We start from the raw sequence: 20,452 nt of genomic DNA on the forward strand, positions 1-20,452 counted from the left end.
TTAGGAAAGTCCAGGATAACAGGCAGGGTTTGGAATTCAACGGGTTACATCAGCTTCTTGTCTATGCAGATGACGTGAATATGTGAGGAGAAAATACATAAACGATTAGGGAAAACACGGAAATTTTACTTGAAGCAAGTAAAGCGATCGGTTTGGAAGTAAATCCCGAAAAGACAAAGTATATGATTATGACTCGTGACCAGAATATTGTACGAAATGGAAATATGAAAATTGGAGATTTATCCTTCGAAGAGGTGGAAAAATTCAAATATCTGGGAGCAACAGTAACAAATATAAATGACACTCGGGAGGAAATTAAACGCAGAATAAATATGGGAAATGTGTGTTATTATTCAGTTGAGAAGCTCTTATCATCCAGTCTGCTGTCCAAAAATCTGAAAGTTAGAATTTATAAAACAGTTAGGCCTATATTACCGGTTCTTCTGTATGGTTGTGAAACTTGGACTCTCACTCTGAGAGAGGAACATAGGTTAAGGGTGTTTGAGAATAAGGTGCTTAGGAAAATATTTGGGGCTAAGCGGGATGAAGTTACAGGAGAATGGAGAAAGTTACACAACACAGAACTGCACACATTGTATTCTTCACCTGACATAATTAGGAACATTAAATCCAGACGTTTGAGGTGGGCAGGGCATGTAGCACGTATGGGCGAATCCAGAAATGCATATAGAGTGTTAGTTGGGAGATCGGAGGGAAAAAGATCTGTAGGGAGGCTGAGACGTAGATGGGAGGATAATATTAAAATGGATTTGAGGGAGGTGGGATATAATGATAGAGACTGGATTAATCTTGCACAGGTTAGGGACTGATGGCGGGCTTATGTGAGGGCTGCAATGAACCTTCGGGTTCCCTAAAAGCCATTTGTAAGTAAGTAAATGGGGAGTTATGGCCAAAATTAAATGAAAATGCCTAAAAAATTACCGAATAAAACAAAAGATGATCTTATGAGTTGAAACAGGCAAAAAATGCTCTAACAATTATGTTTTAAATCACTCAGTTTATCACATAACATATAAATACTAAAGCAGCTATGTTTCTGGCTTACTAGAAAAAAAGATACAATTTCATCAAAATCCTAGCCCTATTCATAACACATTACAAGAGACGAAGCCCCGAAACAATCGCTAATAACTAATAACGTAGTAACACGGACTGGCTACGAGCACGTGGCACTCTGCTAAACAAAGAGGAGATGTGAATGGTTGGGGGGAGGAGGGGAGGGACTATCAATCACTAATAGGAGTGGTTCAGGCCTGCCCCTTGACGCAACTGCATCTGCACGTTGGGTGAACTTCTTCGTGTAGATTGTAAAACTTTCGAGTGCAAGACGAAAGGAGATTCAAAGTATAGGCTACATGGAATGCTTAGCGAAAGAAGTGAAATATATTTTATAATGATTATTAGACATCATTACTGTCGTTATAATATTATCATCAATGGCATTTTCTTCATCATTGTCATCATTGCCACTCTCGTCATTATTGTCTTCATCAATTAGTCATCACTGTCGTCACACGACACTGCTATCCCCATTTCTATCGGTGTCATCAGTGTTATTATCATCACTGACAACATGTCATCACTGCCATCTCTTCTACAGTTATCACTAGGGCTAGGATTTTGATGACCTATAAATCATGAAAAAAGTCCTAAAAACAATACATTTATGAACTAAAAATCTTCCAAGAATGCCCGTAAAAATGCCCTAAATTTGGTGTTACATAATTGGCTTAGTGAGAATATTAATTAATTAATATTAATTAAATTAAATTCTAGTACCAACGTTCAAGTTTATTTAATTTTATATAATTTTTTCTAAGTAGTACACTTTAATTAATTATTTTACCTGATGTGTTTTCCAAGTAGTCCACCACAAGGCCACTCTTATACGGAACTATAGCAGGTATAGAGGAGTCTATATTGAAGGGGTGGCTGGACTGATCCATTACGTGGGGGTGTACTACGTTAAAATGACAAGTTTGTGTAGAAAAACGATTAAAATAATATACAAAATAATGGTTATTAATTGGAAAAAAAATGTAGAGAAAATACCAAAGGAAATAAATAATATTTTACTTTAATAATGAGGATTTCTGGCTAAAATTAAATGAAAATATCCCAAAAATGATCGAATAAAACCAAAAATGCTCTTATGAGTTGTAAGAGGTAAAAAAATGCAAAAAAAATGCCCTAACAAATATGTTTTAAAACACTCAGTTTATCACATAACATATAAATACTAAAGCAGCTATGTTTCTGGCTTACTAGGAAAAAGATGCAATTTCATCAAAATCCTAGCCAGAGTTATCACTGTCATTGTCATCACTGCTATTTTTGTCATCACTGTCACTGTCATTCACTTTCGTCACTGGCACTGTCATCACTGATATTTTATCATCACTTTCACTGTTATCATTGTCCTCAGTGCTACTGTCAGTACTATAATCTCTAACACTTATCATTGTCGTCAGTCTCACCAGGCATTGTCATCACTACCAGTACTACTGTCATCACTATCGTTTCTGGAACTTCTATCACTGTCATCATCATCATCATCATCCTAACTGGCACTGTCATTACTATCGCCAATGCTACTATTACCACCATCATCTCTGACACTGTCATCACTATTACTGTCCTGTCATCTTTGGAACTGTCATCACTGTCGTCGCTGTCACTGTCATCACCATCGTATCTGGCACTATTATCAGTATCGTCAGACGTCAATAATCTATACTTTCATATTATGTAAAAATTTTCACTACAATTTTGATGCAATGTTGTTTCACAAAATATCTCTAAATTATCAATGTCTGAAGTTGCCATACTTAATGGCGAAAACGTTAACAATTTTAAAATACAATGTAAATTTATAATTGTGTAATTTGCATTAAAGATAAGTCATATTATGATTGAATACCATTTTTTTAAATTTATATTTACTTACTTACTTACTGGCTTTTAAGAAACCCGGAGGTTCATTGCCGCCCTCATATAAGCCCGCCATTGGTCCCTATCCTGAGCAAGATTAATCCATTCTCTATCATCATATCCCACCTCCCTCAAATCCATTTTAATATTATCTTCCCATCTACGTCTCGGCCTCCCCAAAGGTCTTTTTCCCTCCGGCCTCCCAACTAACACTCTATATATATTTCTGGATTCGCCCATACATGCTATTTGCCCTGCCCATCTCAAACGTCTGGATTTAATGTTCCTAATTATTTCAGGTGAAGAATACAATGCTTGCAGTTCTGTGTTGTGTAACTTTCTCCATTCTCCTGTAACTTCATCCCTCTTAGCACCAAATATTTTCCTAAGAACCTTATTCTCAAACACCCTTAACCTATGTTCCTCTCTCAAAGTGAGAGTCCAAGTTTCACAACCATAAAGAACAACCGGTAATATAACCGTTTTATAAATTCTAACTTTCAGATTTTTTGACATCAGACTGGATGATAAAAGCTTCTCAACCGAATAATAACAGGCATTTCCCATATTTATTCTGTGTTTAATTTCCTCCCGAGTATCATTTATATTTGTTACTGTTGCTCCCAGGTATTTGAATTTTTCCAACTCTTCAAAGGATAAATTTCCAATTTTTATATTTTCATTTCGTACAATGTTCCCGTCACGAGACATAATCATATACTTTGTCTTTTCGGGATTTACTTCCAAACCTATCGCTTTGCTTGCTTCAAGTAAAATTTCCTTTTTTCCCTAATCGTTTGTTGATTTTTTCCTAACATATTCACGTCATCCGCATAGACAAGAAGCTGATGCAACCCGTTCTTTATTTAATTTATTACGTGACTTATTGTAATTTTCAAAATTAAGTCAAAATTTATAGTTAGAAGTCTTCTGTTCTTATCTTTATCTTTTGAAGAGGTGGAGAAGTTCAAATATCTGGGAGCAACAGTAACAAATATAAATGATACTCGGGAGGAAATTAAACACAGAATAAATATGGGAAATGCCTGTTATTATTCCGTTGAGAAACTTTTATCATCCAGTCTGCTGTCGAAAAATCTGAAAGTTAGAATTTATAAAACAGTTATATTACCGGTTGTTCTGTATGGTTGTGAAACTTGGACTCTCACTTTGAGAGAGGAACAGAGACTACGGGTGTTTGAGAATAAGATTCTTAGAATAATATTTGGGGCTAAGAGGGATGAAGTTACAGGAGAATGGAGAAAGTTACACAACACAGAACTGCACGCATTGTATTCTTCACCTGGCATAATTAGGAACATTAAATCCAGACGTTTGAGATGGGCAGCGCATGTAGCACGTATGGGCGAATCCAGAAATGCATATACAGTGTTACTTGGGAGGCCGGAGGGAGAAAGACCTTTGGGGAGGCCGAGACGTAGATGGGAAGATAATATTAAAATGGATTTGAGGGAGGTGGGATATGATGATAGAGAATGGATTAATTTTGCTTAGGATAGGGACCAATGGCGGGCTTCTGTGAGGGCGGCAATGAACCTCCGGGTTCCTTAAAAGCCAGAAGTAAATAAGTAAGTAAGTAAGTCTTCAGTTTTGCCCTTCATTTGTTTATTTTTCTGCATCTTATTTTATAAATTTCAGTGTAATGTAACTTGGCATTGATTGAAATTGCTTTGCCTGGAATTTGAAAGTTTCTCGTCTTGCATTTCTTTCACTGTCCTAAGGGAGGTTTCCCTCGCTGACCCCCGCACCCTTGTGTGCGTATCCCACGAGCGAAAGAGATGGAAGGCCCGATACATGTAAACGGAGAGGAGCATTATATTAATTTGCGCGGGGTGTCTGGTTGAAGTTGTAATAAGCCCGGTATGTTTCAACCCCTCCTACTCTCAGCCCTTGTTAGGAAGGGGCGAGCCATCCGCCCGACTGGGTTCAGTGCCTATAGGGTGTCAGCTGGTCAAGACGGCTTTTCCACGCTCGCATGCTTTCCCAAGCATAGACATTTCTGTAACCTATCATGCAGTTTCCGTTATTACAATTAGTAAAACAAGGGCGGGCAAAAAATAAGACCGAGGGAGAGAGCTGAATGCTTCCCATTAGCAGTAGCCATGGCAGCGGAAGGAATGCACGAAATAAAAGACAGTCAGGCCTTTCGTAATCATGTCTCTCGGGCCCGTAGCCTTTCCATGTATCTACAGCGGAAATTATTACTTATTTCTTCAGCCTAGTGTTCAGATCTGGGCAGCACAGAATGGCTAGCTGTTGTGGAACATGTGCGATTCAGTTTAATAAAGAAAATAATGTGAAATTGCTCGTACATTCTGATACGTTTTAAACAGTAAGTAATAAAAACCTAAAATCAGGACGAGTAGAAGAAATAGTGTACGCACGTATATGTTTTCACATTGTCGGTGGCGGACCTGACAACTAGTGGCGCTTCGATCGCTAGGATCGCTGAAGTCAGACACCGAAAAAAAAAAATTGAAAAATCGAAAGAGAATTGGGAGGACAAATTTAAAAGGTACGCAAAACGCGTCCTTGCAAGGGGTTGGGGGCTGTACAAAACTAAGTATGTGAGCTCCAAGCCTGTTGGCCACTAGTCTCACTTCGGGTTACGCTGCTCCACTGAAGGAGCTCTAGAAAATTTTGAAGCGGAAGCCGAAATTGGACGTAACCTCTTAGGTACCACATACGCAAGTCAGACACCTCGAAAATATATTTACCTAATCATGAAAGTTTCTAGAGGTTGTTAATATGCTTTATTGTTGAGAGTTATGTAGATGTCTTCAATTTGTTGTGCTTTGAATTAACCAGTGACAAAAAAATATTGTGTGGTAGTTTACAAAATAATTACAAAAAAAAAGTCCACACCTGTGGAGTAACGGTTAGCGCGTCTGGCCGCGAAACCAGGTGGCCCGGGTTCGATTCCCGGTCGGGACAAGTTACCTGGTTGAGGTTTTTTTCCGGGGTTTTCCCCTCAACCTAATATGAGCAAATGCTCGGTAACTTTCGGTGCTGGACCCCGGACTCATTTCACCGGCATTATCACCATCTCATTCAGACGCTAAATAACCTTAGATGTTGATAAATCGTCGTAAAATAACGTACTAAAATAAATAAAAAAAATTACAAAAATGCCGTACTGTTTTGTTCCGGGTTGTAGATCGGTATACAGTAGAAATGGTGTAACAAGACATTTCTTTTCATCTTCCAAAGGAAAAGATGAGTTTGGGAAATGGGCCAGAGAGATTCCGCGAAAAAATAGGCAGCTTTCGGTAAATAACAGTGTTTGTGATGTGCATTTTTCCGAATACATGATTATATAATCAGACTGTTTTATTATAAAAAGTCATAAGATAGAAATACTTCGAGTGCGTTGAAAATTACAACCAGGAGCTGATGAAATGATGAAATATATGAAAATAAACGTTACAGAGTGGTAATATTCGATGAGGTCAAATTTAGAGAAGAAATTCAATTTAATAATTATTCCCTTAGAGTGGACGACTGATGTTCAAAAGAAACAATTAGCAAATCATGCATTAGTATTTAGCAAGTCATGCATTTGTATTTAGCAAATCATGCATTAGTATTTAGCAAATCATGCATTTGTATTTAGCAAGTCATGCATTAGTATTTAGCAAATCATGCATTAGTATTTAGCAAGTCATGCATTAGTATTTAGCAAATCATGCATTAGTATTTAGCAAATCATGCATTAGTATTTAGCAAATCATGCATTAGTATTTAGCAAATCATGCATTAGTATTTAGCAAATCATGCATTAGTATTTAGCAAATCATGCATTTGTATTTAGCAAATCATGCATTAGTATTTAGCAAGTCATGCATTAGTATTTAGCAAATCATGCATTAGTATTTAGCCAATCATGCATTAGTATTTAGCAAATCATGCATTAGTATTTAGCAAATCATGCATTAGTATTTAGCAAATCATGCATTTGTATTTAGCAAATCATGCATTAGTATTTAGCAAGTCATGCATTAGTATTTAGCAAATCATGCATTTGTATTTAGCAAATCATGCATTAGTATTTAGCAAATCATGCATTAGTATTTAGCAAATCATGCATTAGTATTTAGGAAATCATGCATTAATATTTAGGAAATCATGCATTAGTATTTAGCAAATCATGCATTTGTATTTAGCAAATCATGCATTTGTATTTAGCAAATCGTGCATTAGTATTTAGCAAGTCATGCATTAGTATTTAGCAAATCATGCATTAGTATTTAGCAAATCATGCATTTGTATTTAGCAAGTCATCCATTTGTATTTAGGTTGTGTCATTTATGCAAGATTGGATTCAACCAATTGCTATTTACTATAGCAAAAACGCTACTCCAGGTGATATTCTCACTAAAATTCTTATAAAAGTTATACTACAATTAGAAGCAGGCAACTTATCATGATGAGTAATTTAATTTATTTATAGGTACGTAAAATATCATTCAACTCTTTATATACGAACATTTTGTAGGTTTTGTTTTCTGTCCCTGAATTCGCAACTTGTTACGAAAAGATTAATTATTTAAATACTAAACTTATAAATTGCTTTCACAACGTTTCAGATTCCATTGTATTTTCTGTTACGTACGTTCACAATAGTATTACCTGATAGAAGACTATTAATTATGAATAAGGGACTATAAAGGTATTTCTTAAGTTACGAATAGCCGGTTAAATGGAAGAAATTTGCTTTTAAAAAGGACTACATTCAGCGTAACAAGTATACTGTATTTTTTTTCATGGAGTGCAGTTTCATAGAAAGGACTTTGCCGAGAGACCTTCTACTGCCCCCTACTAAATGACTGTCATAAATAAATGTCTTTCTTACTGTGACGGAAATCTTGTCTTCTCGTGTCAGTAACCAATCACAACCCTCGTTCAGAAGAATTGACAGGCTCCCGTCAAATCCACGTGGAGGCAGAGTTGCCGCGTCTTTTCCGAATTCCAAGAATGCCGTCGAGGGTCACCAGGATTGTGGCAGGATTGTGGCAACTGTGCAATGTTGGGACGAGGGGACAGGATGGAATTGTGAGAGGTGATTATGTAGGAAGTCATAAATCTGTAAGTGGGTGTTCAAAGGAACCACCGAACTGCACTCCTTGAAATAAAATAAGGTATACTGTGAACTCCTTCCGAGTCACGTTCATAGCGGTAGTAGCGCCGCGTTGCGGCGGATCTGTGTAAACTCACAGAGTGCGTGCACTATTTCTTCTATTCGTCCAGCTAAAATGAATAACCCTCTTCTTCTTACGAGGATGGATTGAAAAGTAACGCATAACATTTTTTTGTGGCAACGTATTTCATAGGTAAGCAAAACGAAGTAATGCACAAGAAAGAAAGCTGCAGGTTTTAGCTATTCATCGTCATTGGAACCAAGTCTCTCGACACATTTCTCCCATCGTGACACCATTTTCAGTACACCTCGTTCATAAAACTCCGTGTTTTGGGCGAATAGCCACCTGCACACGACTGATTTCACTTCTTCTTCCGAACCGAAGCGTTGTCCTCCTAGGAATTTCTTCATTGGTAGAAGTCTGCCGCCTGGGATCGAAACCAGCGTTTGACAGCCGTCTGTACCTCTCTGTCGATCCCATGATATGACAAATGTCTCAATTCCGGTGGGGAATAAGTTAAAAAATAGCTCAACAATTGCTGTATCTGTTCCATTAAATTTTTCCGATGAAATTGTGTTTTCTTTCTGTTAACGGCCCCTGGCGAACTTATTTTCTAAGTTGGAATAAATATTGAAATTAAGAAATGAAAGATAAAAGGGACATGAATACTAAACCATTTGCTTAATTTTGTTCTTAAATTTATTAAAATTAAAATTATCTACGTCTGGATTTATTATCAAAATGCAGTTGCATAATCTTGGCCCGTAAGTCTGGCTATGATGTAATCCAGTTTTTAGGTTCAGTTAAAGGATATATCAAATTTCTTCTAATAGAATAAACGTAAAATTTTTGTATAGTTTACGATTCTTCTGATAATATTTCAGTAATGTGTACAGGGTGATTCATGAGGATTTATCGCCACTTACGGAGCTTATTTCCGAAGACATTCTGTCCTAATCTCAGTATTTTCAGAGTTACACTAAATTTGAAGTTATTTGTAAAATATCATTATTCTTTAGTTTTAAGGGTAAAGAATATTACAGATAAAAAATGAACTATTCAGGAGTATCATTTATTTAATTAGCTAGAATTCTGAAGATAAACACCTGTTGTGAATTCCATTGTTTCTTCATACAGACTTTTTTTTTCGATTTTTACGCACAAAATTGGGCTACATTTTTCTTACGCAATTATCACAACAATTGTTACAGATCACTCCACTCTTGTAAATTCTTTAAGACTGTACATTAGGATGCAGAATTAAACTGTAAAAAATCAAGTTCCTCAACTCGTATGATTTTTAACAATTTTTGTCATAAATGGATAAGAATGCTGTAATTTTTAGTTAAAAATTAAAAAAAAAAAAAAAAAAAAATCTGCACAAAGCAATTAACAAAAAATGTTTAGCTTCAGAACACTGGCCAGTTAAAGACGTGATAATTCTGAATATTCAATCTATATTTGTAATAGTCTTTTACTCATACAGTCTTACTAATAAACCGTGTATAGTTTTTATACGAGATTTATGCAGAGTTGAGACAGAAAACGTTACTAATAAACCTGAATAAGCTATGGACGTATAAACAGGCTGTAACTATACAATGGGAATTGCTTTGCAGTAGTTATATACACGAAACCCCTTGTTTAAGCGTTGTATATAGGGAAAAAATGGCCGCCCCTTTAACAGCTGTTCGTAACGACTGTCATTTTATGATGATGTTTAACTTGTAACCACAGAAGAACAAATCAAAGATCATAGAATTATTAGAATAATATTGTTGTAGCTTGTATTCTTTGACCAAAATGTAGTGAGGTAATCGATTAGAGCCAGTTGTACTATCGATATTTAACACGCCACACTAGAGCGCTCTACCGGATCCAGTAGAGAACCTCAGATATTCTATTACCTTTCGTAACGAAGTAATGACGAAACTATGACGTATCTGTGTAACAGTTATACTGTTATACACGACGTATGTAGTGATTATTAGTAAGGAATTTACACACGACTTATAAACGAGCTACTCATTGTATAAGTATAAGACAGTTAAACGTCTATATATAGAGTTTTTATTAGTAAGACCGTTAAACTAAAGAAAGAAATGGTATTTTACTAACAACTTCAAATTAGTGTAATTCTGAAAATATTGAGATTAAGACAAATGTTTATATGACATTTTTTTCTCAAAATGTATTCGGAAATAAGATCCTTAGTGACGGTAAATTCTCGTGTATCACTCTGTATATTTATTTATATATTTGTACAACAGTGTATTAAATTGTTGGTTTTTGGATGTAAAATGGAGTAACTCCATGTTTGTTTCCATTTTATTACCATTCTAGTTGGTATTGACAAAATTTTCTGTATAATTTGATTTTTGTGTGGTTGTTGTATTGCTTTAATGTGTTCCTTATACAGTATTTTGTTTCGGATCATTTTCCTGTTTGTCCGATGTAAAAATCGGAGCAATAATTACGTTCAAATTTATACATGCCTCCTAGGTTGTACATGTTTGTTTCTCTCTAATACATTACAGAAATATCTAAACAGTAGAGATATCGGTGGATGGATGGATGGATGGATGGATGGATGGACGGACGGACGGACGGACGGACGGACGGATGGTTGGATGGATGGATGGATGGATCGATCGATCGATCGATCGATATTCCATGGCTTTATAACGTCATTTAGAGTTATTAACAATAATTTTCCTTCCGAATTGAAACGAAATTTTAAATACTAAACAAATCTTACACAATATATTAAAATGACAGATTTGAAGTAAAGTTATGATCACAATATCATTGATTCTGATTTCATTCATTTCCTGGGACATCTCTTTGCAAATAGCATGAGAACTGTCTAATGCAGCGTATCCATGACAACGTCTGAATTTTGGTCTTTTTTTTTTTAATTCAGAGATGAATTTTGCTGGATTTTGTGTAGTTTTCTCCGGCATTTGTGACATTTTGCATGAGTTTTTGTTGTCATTACTTGTTTTGTTCGCCCACTGCATTCTAGTAATTGACTGGCTTTTAATTACGCATGAAAACTCCATGATTCGTGATTTCACTAGATTATCCCTTAAAACATCGTCCGAGTTTACGAAATACTGTGTTGTTTTTTGTAGTAGGTTATTTAATTACGTTGTATCAACTAATAGATAATTGTAATTCTGTTAAAAGTAATGATAGCGATGTGGTAGCGAGAAGAAGGCGAGATTACCTGACATTCGCCTTACATTTGGTGAAAAACTCTACACTAGAAAGTGCAATATTCCTACTACGTCAGCTATTTTGGGTCAATCTTAAAGTACAGTTTGGCCTATCTCTCTGTCGCTCCTCTCGTTATCAATTATTAGTGGGTGTGGAAGAATGACATCATGCGAAACGTAAGAACGAAAGCGCTGTTTTGTATGCTGCCACACTGTAATGTATTCTACCACCTGATGTCTTTTGCCCCCGAAATTTTCTCCCGTTCACCATCTTCGTAGCCGGTGACCCAACCGATTTCCTTTTCTGATCCTGCTCAGTTTCAGCATCATTCTTCCTTCACTCACTCTTTCCAACACAGCTTCATTTCTTATTTTGTCTGTCCATTTCACATGCTCCAATCTTCTCCACATCCACATTTCAAATGCTTCTAGTCGTTTCTCTTCATTTCGTCGTAATGTACATGTTTCTGCCTCATGCAATGCCACACTCCACACAAAGCACTCCACTAGTCTCTTCCTTAGTTCTTTTTTCAGAGGTCCGCAGAAGATGCTCCTTTTCTATTAAAAGCGTCCTTTGCCATTGCTATCCTCCTTTTGACTTCCTGGCACCAGCTTATATTACTGCTTATAATACACCCCAAGTATTTGAAGCTGTCCACTTGCTCTACTGCTTCATTTAGAATTCGTAAGTTCACTTACATTATTTTTCTTCCTATGACCAGGTCTATATACATAACAAGCCAGACCCGGCACGAGCGATCCCGGTCTCAGGAACAAATTTTACTGCAAAACAGGTCTATATACATCAAAGTTTTCAAATACTTCTACAGCGATATATGCTTCATTCAAATAACTAATACATTATATAAAAACACAAAATTTGATTTCAGTTAAGCCAAGTGACTGAGGCCCGGCCTCACTTGCCTCAGTCAATCAGCCGCCACTGATCCACATCAATTTTCTTTAGCATCCCCATCAGTTTGTTCCAAAACACTCTGTCAAACTCCTCCTCTAAGTCCACAAATACTATATACACTTCTTTATATACACTATAAACCGTTAAAAATAAACAGGCTGTTAATTTAACACTAGTTAAGCCAAATTAAACATTTATTGGAGAAACTGGCCATTATTCTAGAGGATTTCAATTTAATAAAAAAGCGTTGAATGTATGGGCTATTCCATCAAATGACCAGTTGCCATAGGAACGCCTACATACTGCATACCTTCTACGATGTACTAGCCAAGGCCGATAAAACCAATGCTTTATTTTCTTAACGTGGAATGCTCTATAGTGCGTTATGGAAAAGTTCGGGATGACACTCGACTCCAGAGCGTGACCTGTTGCGGCGCGAGTTGGAATGGATTATTAGCCGGGTTCAATACGACGTCTAGATAAAATTGACGCGCGACGGACACATTGTTTTCTGTCAGTGAGTGAAGTGCGGACCCGGCTCGGTGAAGCCACTCAAGACTACGACAGCTGCGGTCTATTGATTGTTCTGGCCCCTAAAATCCCCGCAACCCGCTTACTGCACTTAATCCGCACTATAAGCTAAGACCACAGCGGAGGGCGACGGACGGACTGCCGGCATCCTTCTCGTCGAGTCGAGTCACTGTTTGGACTCTGAGTACGATCCTGTCGGGCACTGTGACAATATTTTGTCATTCTTTGGTAGCATTCGTTAACTTGTCGATTTGCATTCGGGATACATGTTTCATTCATTCATTCATTCATTCATTCATTCATTCATTCATTCATTCATTCATTCATTCATTCATTCATTCATTTATTTTATTCCATAGATCTTACATGAGCAATGAAGCTTTAAGATGTGGAACATGTCAACATTTTACACTATTACAATTACAATTTTTACAAATTTTTATAGTTTTACAATTTAGTAATTTTCTACAATTTTTACAATTTTGTACAATTTTTTTACATTTTGGCGAGATGTAGTGAGATGGTAATAATAATAATAATAATAATAATAATAATAATAATAATTATTATTATTATTATTATTATTATTATTATAAATAGTAATGTATGTATGTATTTATTTACACTGCAAGTGGGCAAGCACCCGGTGGCAGTGGTATACACAATATAAACAATTCACAAAAAAAATGATAAGCAATACACAATAAATTTACAATACACAATACAGTTACACAATACACAATACAATAAGAATACACAATATAATTTAACACAATAATAATAAAACATAAATCATCATCTTCATCTTCACTTCATGGTTTAGGTTCAGTGCCTGTTCCGTCTTCACATTTTATTCAATTCCACCTCTTCCTAAGACGTCCGACATCTCTTTTGCCTTTAGGTTGGTATTGTTGTATCAGTGCTGGAATTCTTTCATTATCCAATCGAGACAGGTGTTCTTTCCACTTTTCTTTATAATCTTCAACTTTTTCGTTTATGTTGTATATATTTAATTCTTTACGGATATCCTCATTTCTCATCAGATCCCTTCTTATACATCCCTTTACTCTCCGAAGAAACCTCATCTCTGCAGCCTGTAATTTACTTTTATCTCGTTCTTTAATTATCCATGATTCGCTTCCATATGTCAACACAGGTAGAGCTGAGACGAGATGTTATGGCACCAAAATGCGCGAAGTTTTAAATTGCCGGCCAGCAGGGTAGAGGAGTGGGGGTTGTTTGGGTGACGGTTCTCAAGCTCAGAGCGGCAGGCATATCCGTTTCATCTCTTTCCAAAAAAATTCGTCTTACCTTAGTATCACCACTTTCCTACTCAAGAGTCCGAAGATACCTAATGGAATTACGCCCGCTATTCCATCTTTATATTCTTATTCTCCGTCCGAATCAGACGACTGATCTGTGCTGGGATCAGATGTCTCTAAGTCTATGGAAATGTTCTCCAAAATACTGTCCATCACGTGCTCACTTTCAATGTAATTGTTCTCTACTTTCTTCACATAATCATACACTGATATCCATTCTTGGAAGAAGCGATTGCAGAGTCGGCCTCTGCTTATGCGTAGCGTAGAAATTATAAATGAGTCTTCTTATGACTTCCTCATCAAAACTGTCTACAGCTGCAACAATCTTCTTCTTCGGCTGTGATTTTTCCGGACTGGAGAAAGAATCTGCTGTTCCTGCCTCAATATTTTTCCCTTCTTTCCTGATTCTTGCCAAGGTTCGCTTTGAAATACCAGTGGCAGCCAGTACTCTTGCATACACGCTTTTCAATGGAATTGGTATTCCATCTACAGCCTCTTCTGACATGAATTTCCATGCATTGCATGCTATTTCATGTCCTTGACTATGAACTACTCTATGATTTCACACCTTAGACAATGCCATAATGAGGGCGCTCAGAAGGACAATGTTTTCAGTATTAGCAATAGCGGTAATAGCAGAACGATCTGAACACTCGGAATGCTAGTAACCAACTAACCCAACACCCCTCCAGTTGAGTGTGAGGGCGAGTCCAACTAAACGAACTAAAATGCGTCCCTCTCGCCGATGCCATAACTTCTCGTCCGGGCTCTACTGCCATAGTTTTATAGAACTTTAGTTTTGTTTCTTTTCTAGTTTTATTTTTTAGTGTTCTATTTATTGTTCCGCATATCCACTGAAATTTGCTTATTTTGTTTTCAATATCTCTATCTACATCATAAGTTATATTACAACCTAAATAACCAAAATGAGATACTTGTTCTATGGGCTTATTATCAACTATTATTTTTGTACGAATTGGAAATTTACCACTGTGGGCCATTACTTTAGTTTTATGAGTTGATATGCTCAAATTATAGCCTTCTTTTCCTAGTAGGTGTAGTTTGTGAATGGCATATTGCAATTTTTCTTCACTGTCTTGTATTAATGTTACATAAATAAAATACCTAATTTTACATTACAACCTACATAATTATGTATAGGCCCTACATAAGTTTCAATAGTCTTTCACTTTATTCTCATCTCACTCCCAGTAGTGGCACTATCACGCATTTCACTGACACTTTAGGACACATTTCACTGACACACTACTGGGTGTTCAGTTCAAAATGTGTCATGGCTCGCTGTATGCCGTCATGTGGCTAGCCGATGAGCCTAGAAAATTCAATCTTCCTACACTTCCGCAGAGGTGTATAACCTATGAGGTAGAGAAGTTGCCTAGCAAGTACGCCGTTCATTCTGAAGAGTACGTACCGATACATACGGTAACGCCGGTAGTGGCAGGAATGTGAACTGTTTGGAAATACGTACTGTCGGGATATGGGGAGAGGGTTAAGACGATTACTTACGTATTTGTTGACATTAACTTCGACGGTCAACATGGACACGGAGCATTTGATTTGTGTTGTCGAATGTTACCGTACGCAACCGATGATAACAAATACCCTGCGTACGACTTGCCGGCGCAAAACACAGTTCGAAAGAGGTTATGGTAGCACACAGACCGTACAGACCGCCATCTGTTGCTACGACGTTGAAGTTATACCGTACACGTTCTCAAGTTCAGATTGAAGAACGCCTTAAATAATAGGCAACTTCTCTAACATATAAGCTGAAACTCGCTTCAAATCGGTGACCCAACAACAGTGACGTCATGACACACTTTGAAATGAACACCCAGTGTAACACATTTCATTGACGCTATAAATTATCACTGATCGGAACTATTCACTGCACTGTAAAACCATAACTTCACTGACTCACCTCGCTTCACTGATACAACAGTTCAAATAAGTCAAATAATTACACCTTTATGCATACTGTACTTGTAAACAGAACTACATTTAAACTAAACATTTCTAGTCTAAGGCCCTCTTACACGCTATTTTTAAATAATTTACAATTCAAACCAAGGAAGTAACTCGTCAGGCTAAATAAATACATGTCACCTTAAAAAATTAAACGTTAAATGTCACCTTAATTTTAATTTGCACTTGATACACAACTTTTTAAATTATTCTTGAAACTCCTTAAGGAAGGACAGCCCTCAAAGACCGCTGCAGGTAGGTCATTCCAATCATTTATAATTCTATTTAAAAATGAGAATTTACCTACATCCGTTTTCTGTTTCCTACATTTGATTTTAAAATCATGATCGTTCCTACCATAGTACGTTCGCTTTTCTAACCGACCCGTTATGTCTACCCATGCTTTCTGACCGAGATGTGCTCTATACAGTGATGTTATTCTAGTTTTCCTACGTCTGTTTTCCAAAGATTCCTATTTAAGTTCTTTTATCGTATCGTTTCCATCTTCTCTTTTACCTTTAACAAATTTAGCTGCCCTATACTGGATTCTTTCTAAGGAATTTATCTGATATATTCTGATATCTGATAGTAATATAGTAACAATAATAGTCATGATATAATAATAATAATAATAATAATAATAATAATAATAATAATAATAATAATAGTCATGATAATAAAATAGTAGTAGTAGTAATCGGAAATTTATCCTTTGAATTGGTGGATAAATTCAAATATCCGGGAGCAAGAGTAACAAAATATAAATGACACTCGGGAAGAAATTAAACGCAGAATAAATATGGGAAATGCCTGTTATTATTGGGTTGAGAATCTTCATCCCTCTTAGCCCCAAATATTTTTTCTAAGCACCTTATTCTCAAACACCCTTAATCTATGTTCCTCTCTAAAAGTGAGAGTCCAAGTTTCACAACCATAAAGAACAAACGGTAATATAACTGTTTTATAAATTCTGACTTTCAGATTTTTTGACAACAGACTGGATGATAAAAGCTTCTCAACCGAATAATAACAGGCATTTCCCATATTTATTCTGTGTTTAATTTCCTCCCGAGTGTCATTTATATTTGTTACTGTTGCTCCCAGGTATTTGAATTTTTCCACCTCTTCAAAGGAGAAATTTCCAATTTTTATATATATCCATTTCGTACAATATTCTGGTCACGAGACATAATCATATACTTTGTCTTTTCGGGATTTACTTCCAAACCTATTTCTTTACTTACTTCAAGTAAAATTCCCGTATTTTCCCTAATCGTTTGTGGATTTTCTCCTAACATATTCACGTCATCCGCATAGACAAGCAGCTGATGTAACCCGTTCAATTCCAAACCCTCTCTGTTATTCTAGACTTTCCTAATGGCATACTCTAGAGCAAGGTTAAAAAGTAAAGGTGATAGTGCATCTCCTTGCTTTAGTGAATTTGAAAAGCATCAGATAGAAACTGACCTATACGGACTCTGCTGTACGTTATTATTATCTTAATTGTTTGTTAAATGTATTAACCCTTAAATTGGCAAAACCTCATTCCTCACACTACTTTATTAAACCGTGTCGGACTGTAAAGAAAACAACTATCGCAATGTCCATATTTTATATGTTGTACTACAATGTTATAGTATTTTGAAATTTTAATTTTCCTTACCAATTTTTCTCTATTGTTCTATTAAAATTATAGCATATTGCCTATTAATTTGTTGTATTCTAATAATAATAATAATAATAATAATAATAATAATAATAATAATAATAATAATAATAATTTATTTTAGCTGGCAGAGTTAAGGCCGTAAGGCCTTCTCTTCCACTCAACCAGCAAAAAGTGTATATACATATGCATGAACTTACAAAGAATCCAACCATTTGATTTAGATGAGAGTTACATGTATACAAAAGTTATTTACAAATTAAACAACAAAATACTATGAACTATTAATTAAACACTGAAATAAACTGTGTAGCAGAATTAAACTAAAATACATAGAATGTTAATATATTTCAAATAATATTAGATAATAGAAAGAGATTATTACGAGACAATTAAAATACAGCACAATCAGGATGATGTCTAAAGAAAAAAGTAACAATGTAGACAGTGATAGTTTAAATCAGTATGATTGGAGTGAAATGCTAATAAGGTTATCTTTTAAGCTGTTCTTAAAGGTGTTTATTGTCTTGCAGCCCCTAATACTTTGTGACAAGGAATTCCATTGACGCGAGGTGGATATTGTAAAAGATGATGAATAACAAGATGTTCTATGAAGAGGTATACTTAGCGTGCCACAGATAAGTGATCTGGTATTTACGTCGTGGTTAGAGTATAGATAAGAGAAACGAGACGAAAGGTAATTTGGTGTTGAAGTGTGCAGAATTCGAAAGAGTAAAGACAAAGAGTGTAAAGTTCTACGTTCTTTAAGTCAGAGCCACGAGAGACTTGCGAAGGACTAGGATACTTTGCGAATTTAAGGGTTAGGAATATTGCGTGTGCAAATTTTCAGCTCGGTCGAACCACTATTATTATTATTGTTATTATTATTATTATTATTATTATTATTATTATTATTATAAGCTATGGCTGTGTTCCACTACATACTCCACGACATCCAATTGCTTGTAAACATTTGTCTACCCCTCATGGAAACGTTGGCTGATCTTTACTGCATGAAGACGACTTTTATCCAACAAATTAGCGCAATTCTGCGGTAGAATCCGTAAATTGGTCCAGTAATACCTCATCCAACCGCCCATCTAGGAGAAGAAGTTCCCACACGCAGACGAACCGTCACTTGTAATGGAGTCGCAGATTTTCACGCTCATCCATCACAAGTTTCGAGATGAATTAGTCAGTGCAAACAAACGGTGCCCACCTTGCAACTCAGCGTCCGTGACAACTGTGAATTTATTGATGTGTTATGTGTACGTTGGACAACATCCATTGTATATATATTCTAAACAATGGGCAGTGTCCAACATAAATAAGATACTTGTCAAGAGTTTAGTGTAACACTGGAGCCTCGTAAATAGTCTGGTATCTCTTGATATGTTAACAGTCCTGCATGATTATTAAGTGTACGGTACCTCAATTTAAAGAGCGACAATGAACTCTAGTTTTTCTTGTCCTGTACGGATGGTTTCGTCCGTCTCAGCGGGACATATGATTCAGCTTTGGATGATATACAATATTCTGAGTTTGAGAAGTGGACATAGTCTTATTGGAACAGCTGGGATGTTTATGCATTTATGACAGTCGAAGGACACAAGGGTTAAGTTTTGAAATGTTTATAATTTTAATTAGATTTTTTTTATTATTTGTTAGATGTAGGGCCTATTAAGAAAAATACGGGAATTTTACTTGAAGCAAGAAGAGCGATAGGTTTGGAAGTAAATCCCGAAAACACAAAGTATATGATTATGTCTCGTGACCAGAATATTGTACGAATTGGAAACATAAAAATTGGAGATTTATCCTTCGAAGGGGTTGCAAAATTCAAATACCTGGAAGCAACAGTAACAAATATAAACGACACTCGGGAGGAAATTAAACACAGAATAAATATGGAAAATGCTTCTTATTATTCGGTTGAGAAGTTTTTTGTCATCCAGTTTGCTGTAAAAAAATCTGAAAGTTAGAATTTATAAAACAGTTATATTACTGGTTGTTCTGTATGGTTGTGAAACTTGGACTCTCATTTTGAGAGACGAACAGAGATTAAGGGTGTTTGAGAATAAGTTTCTTAGGAAAATATCTGGGGCTAAGAGGGATGAAGTTACAGGAGAATGGAGAAAGTTACACAACGCAGAACTGCACGCATTGTATTCTTCACCTGACATAATTAGGAACATTAAATTGAAACGTTTGAGATGAGCAAGGTATGTAGCACGTATGGGCGAATCCAGAAATGCATATAGAGTGTTGGTTGGGAGACCGGAGGGAAAAGGAGGCTGAGACGTAGATGGGAGGATAATATTAAAATGGATTTGGATATGATGATAGAGAGGGGATTAATCTTGCACAGGATAGGCACCGAGGGCGGCAAAGAACCTGCGGGTTCCTTAAAAGCCATTTGTAAGTAAGTCAGTAAGATGTATTAAGAACATGGCGTGTGCAAATTTTCAGCTCAGTCGAACCACTATTTTCAAGATGATTTTATTTTAATGATGAAAATTAGTGATATATACTGTAGGTTGAACCGTAATTAATGTCATTGATTTCGAAGGGGTTATTCTTTGAGATATTTCAAACAAAAAACACCTGCAACAACTTCTACATAGGACAGACAGGCAGTAAGTTCATTTCAAACACGTTACAAAGAACACATCACAGCCATAACAAAATTACAAAACACCTCC

This window comes from Periplaneta americana, chromosome 14 (genome assembly GCF_040183065.1).
Source record: "Periplaneta americana isolate PAMFEO1 chromosome 14, P.americana_PAMFEO1_priV1, whole genome shotgun sequence".
NCBI classification, from domain to species: Eukaryota; Metazoa; Arthropoda; class Insecta; order Blattodea; family Blattidae; genus Periplaneta; species Periplaneta americana.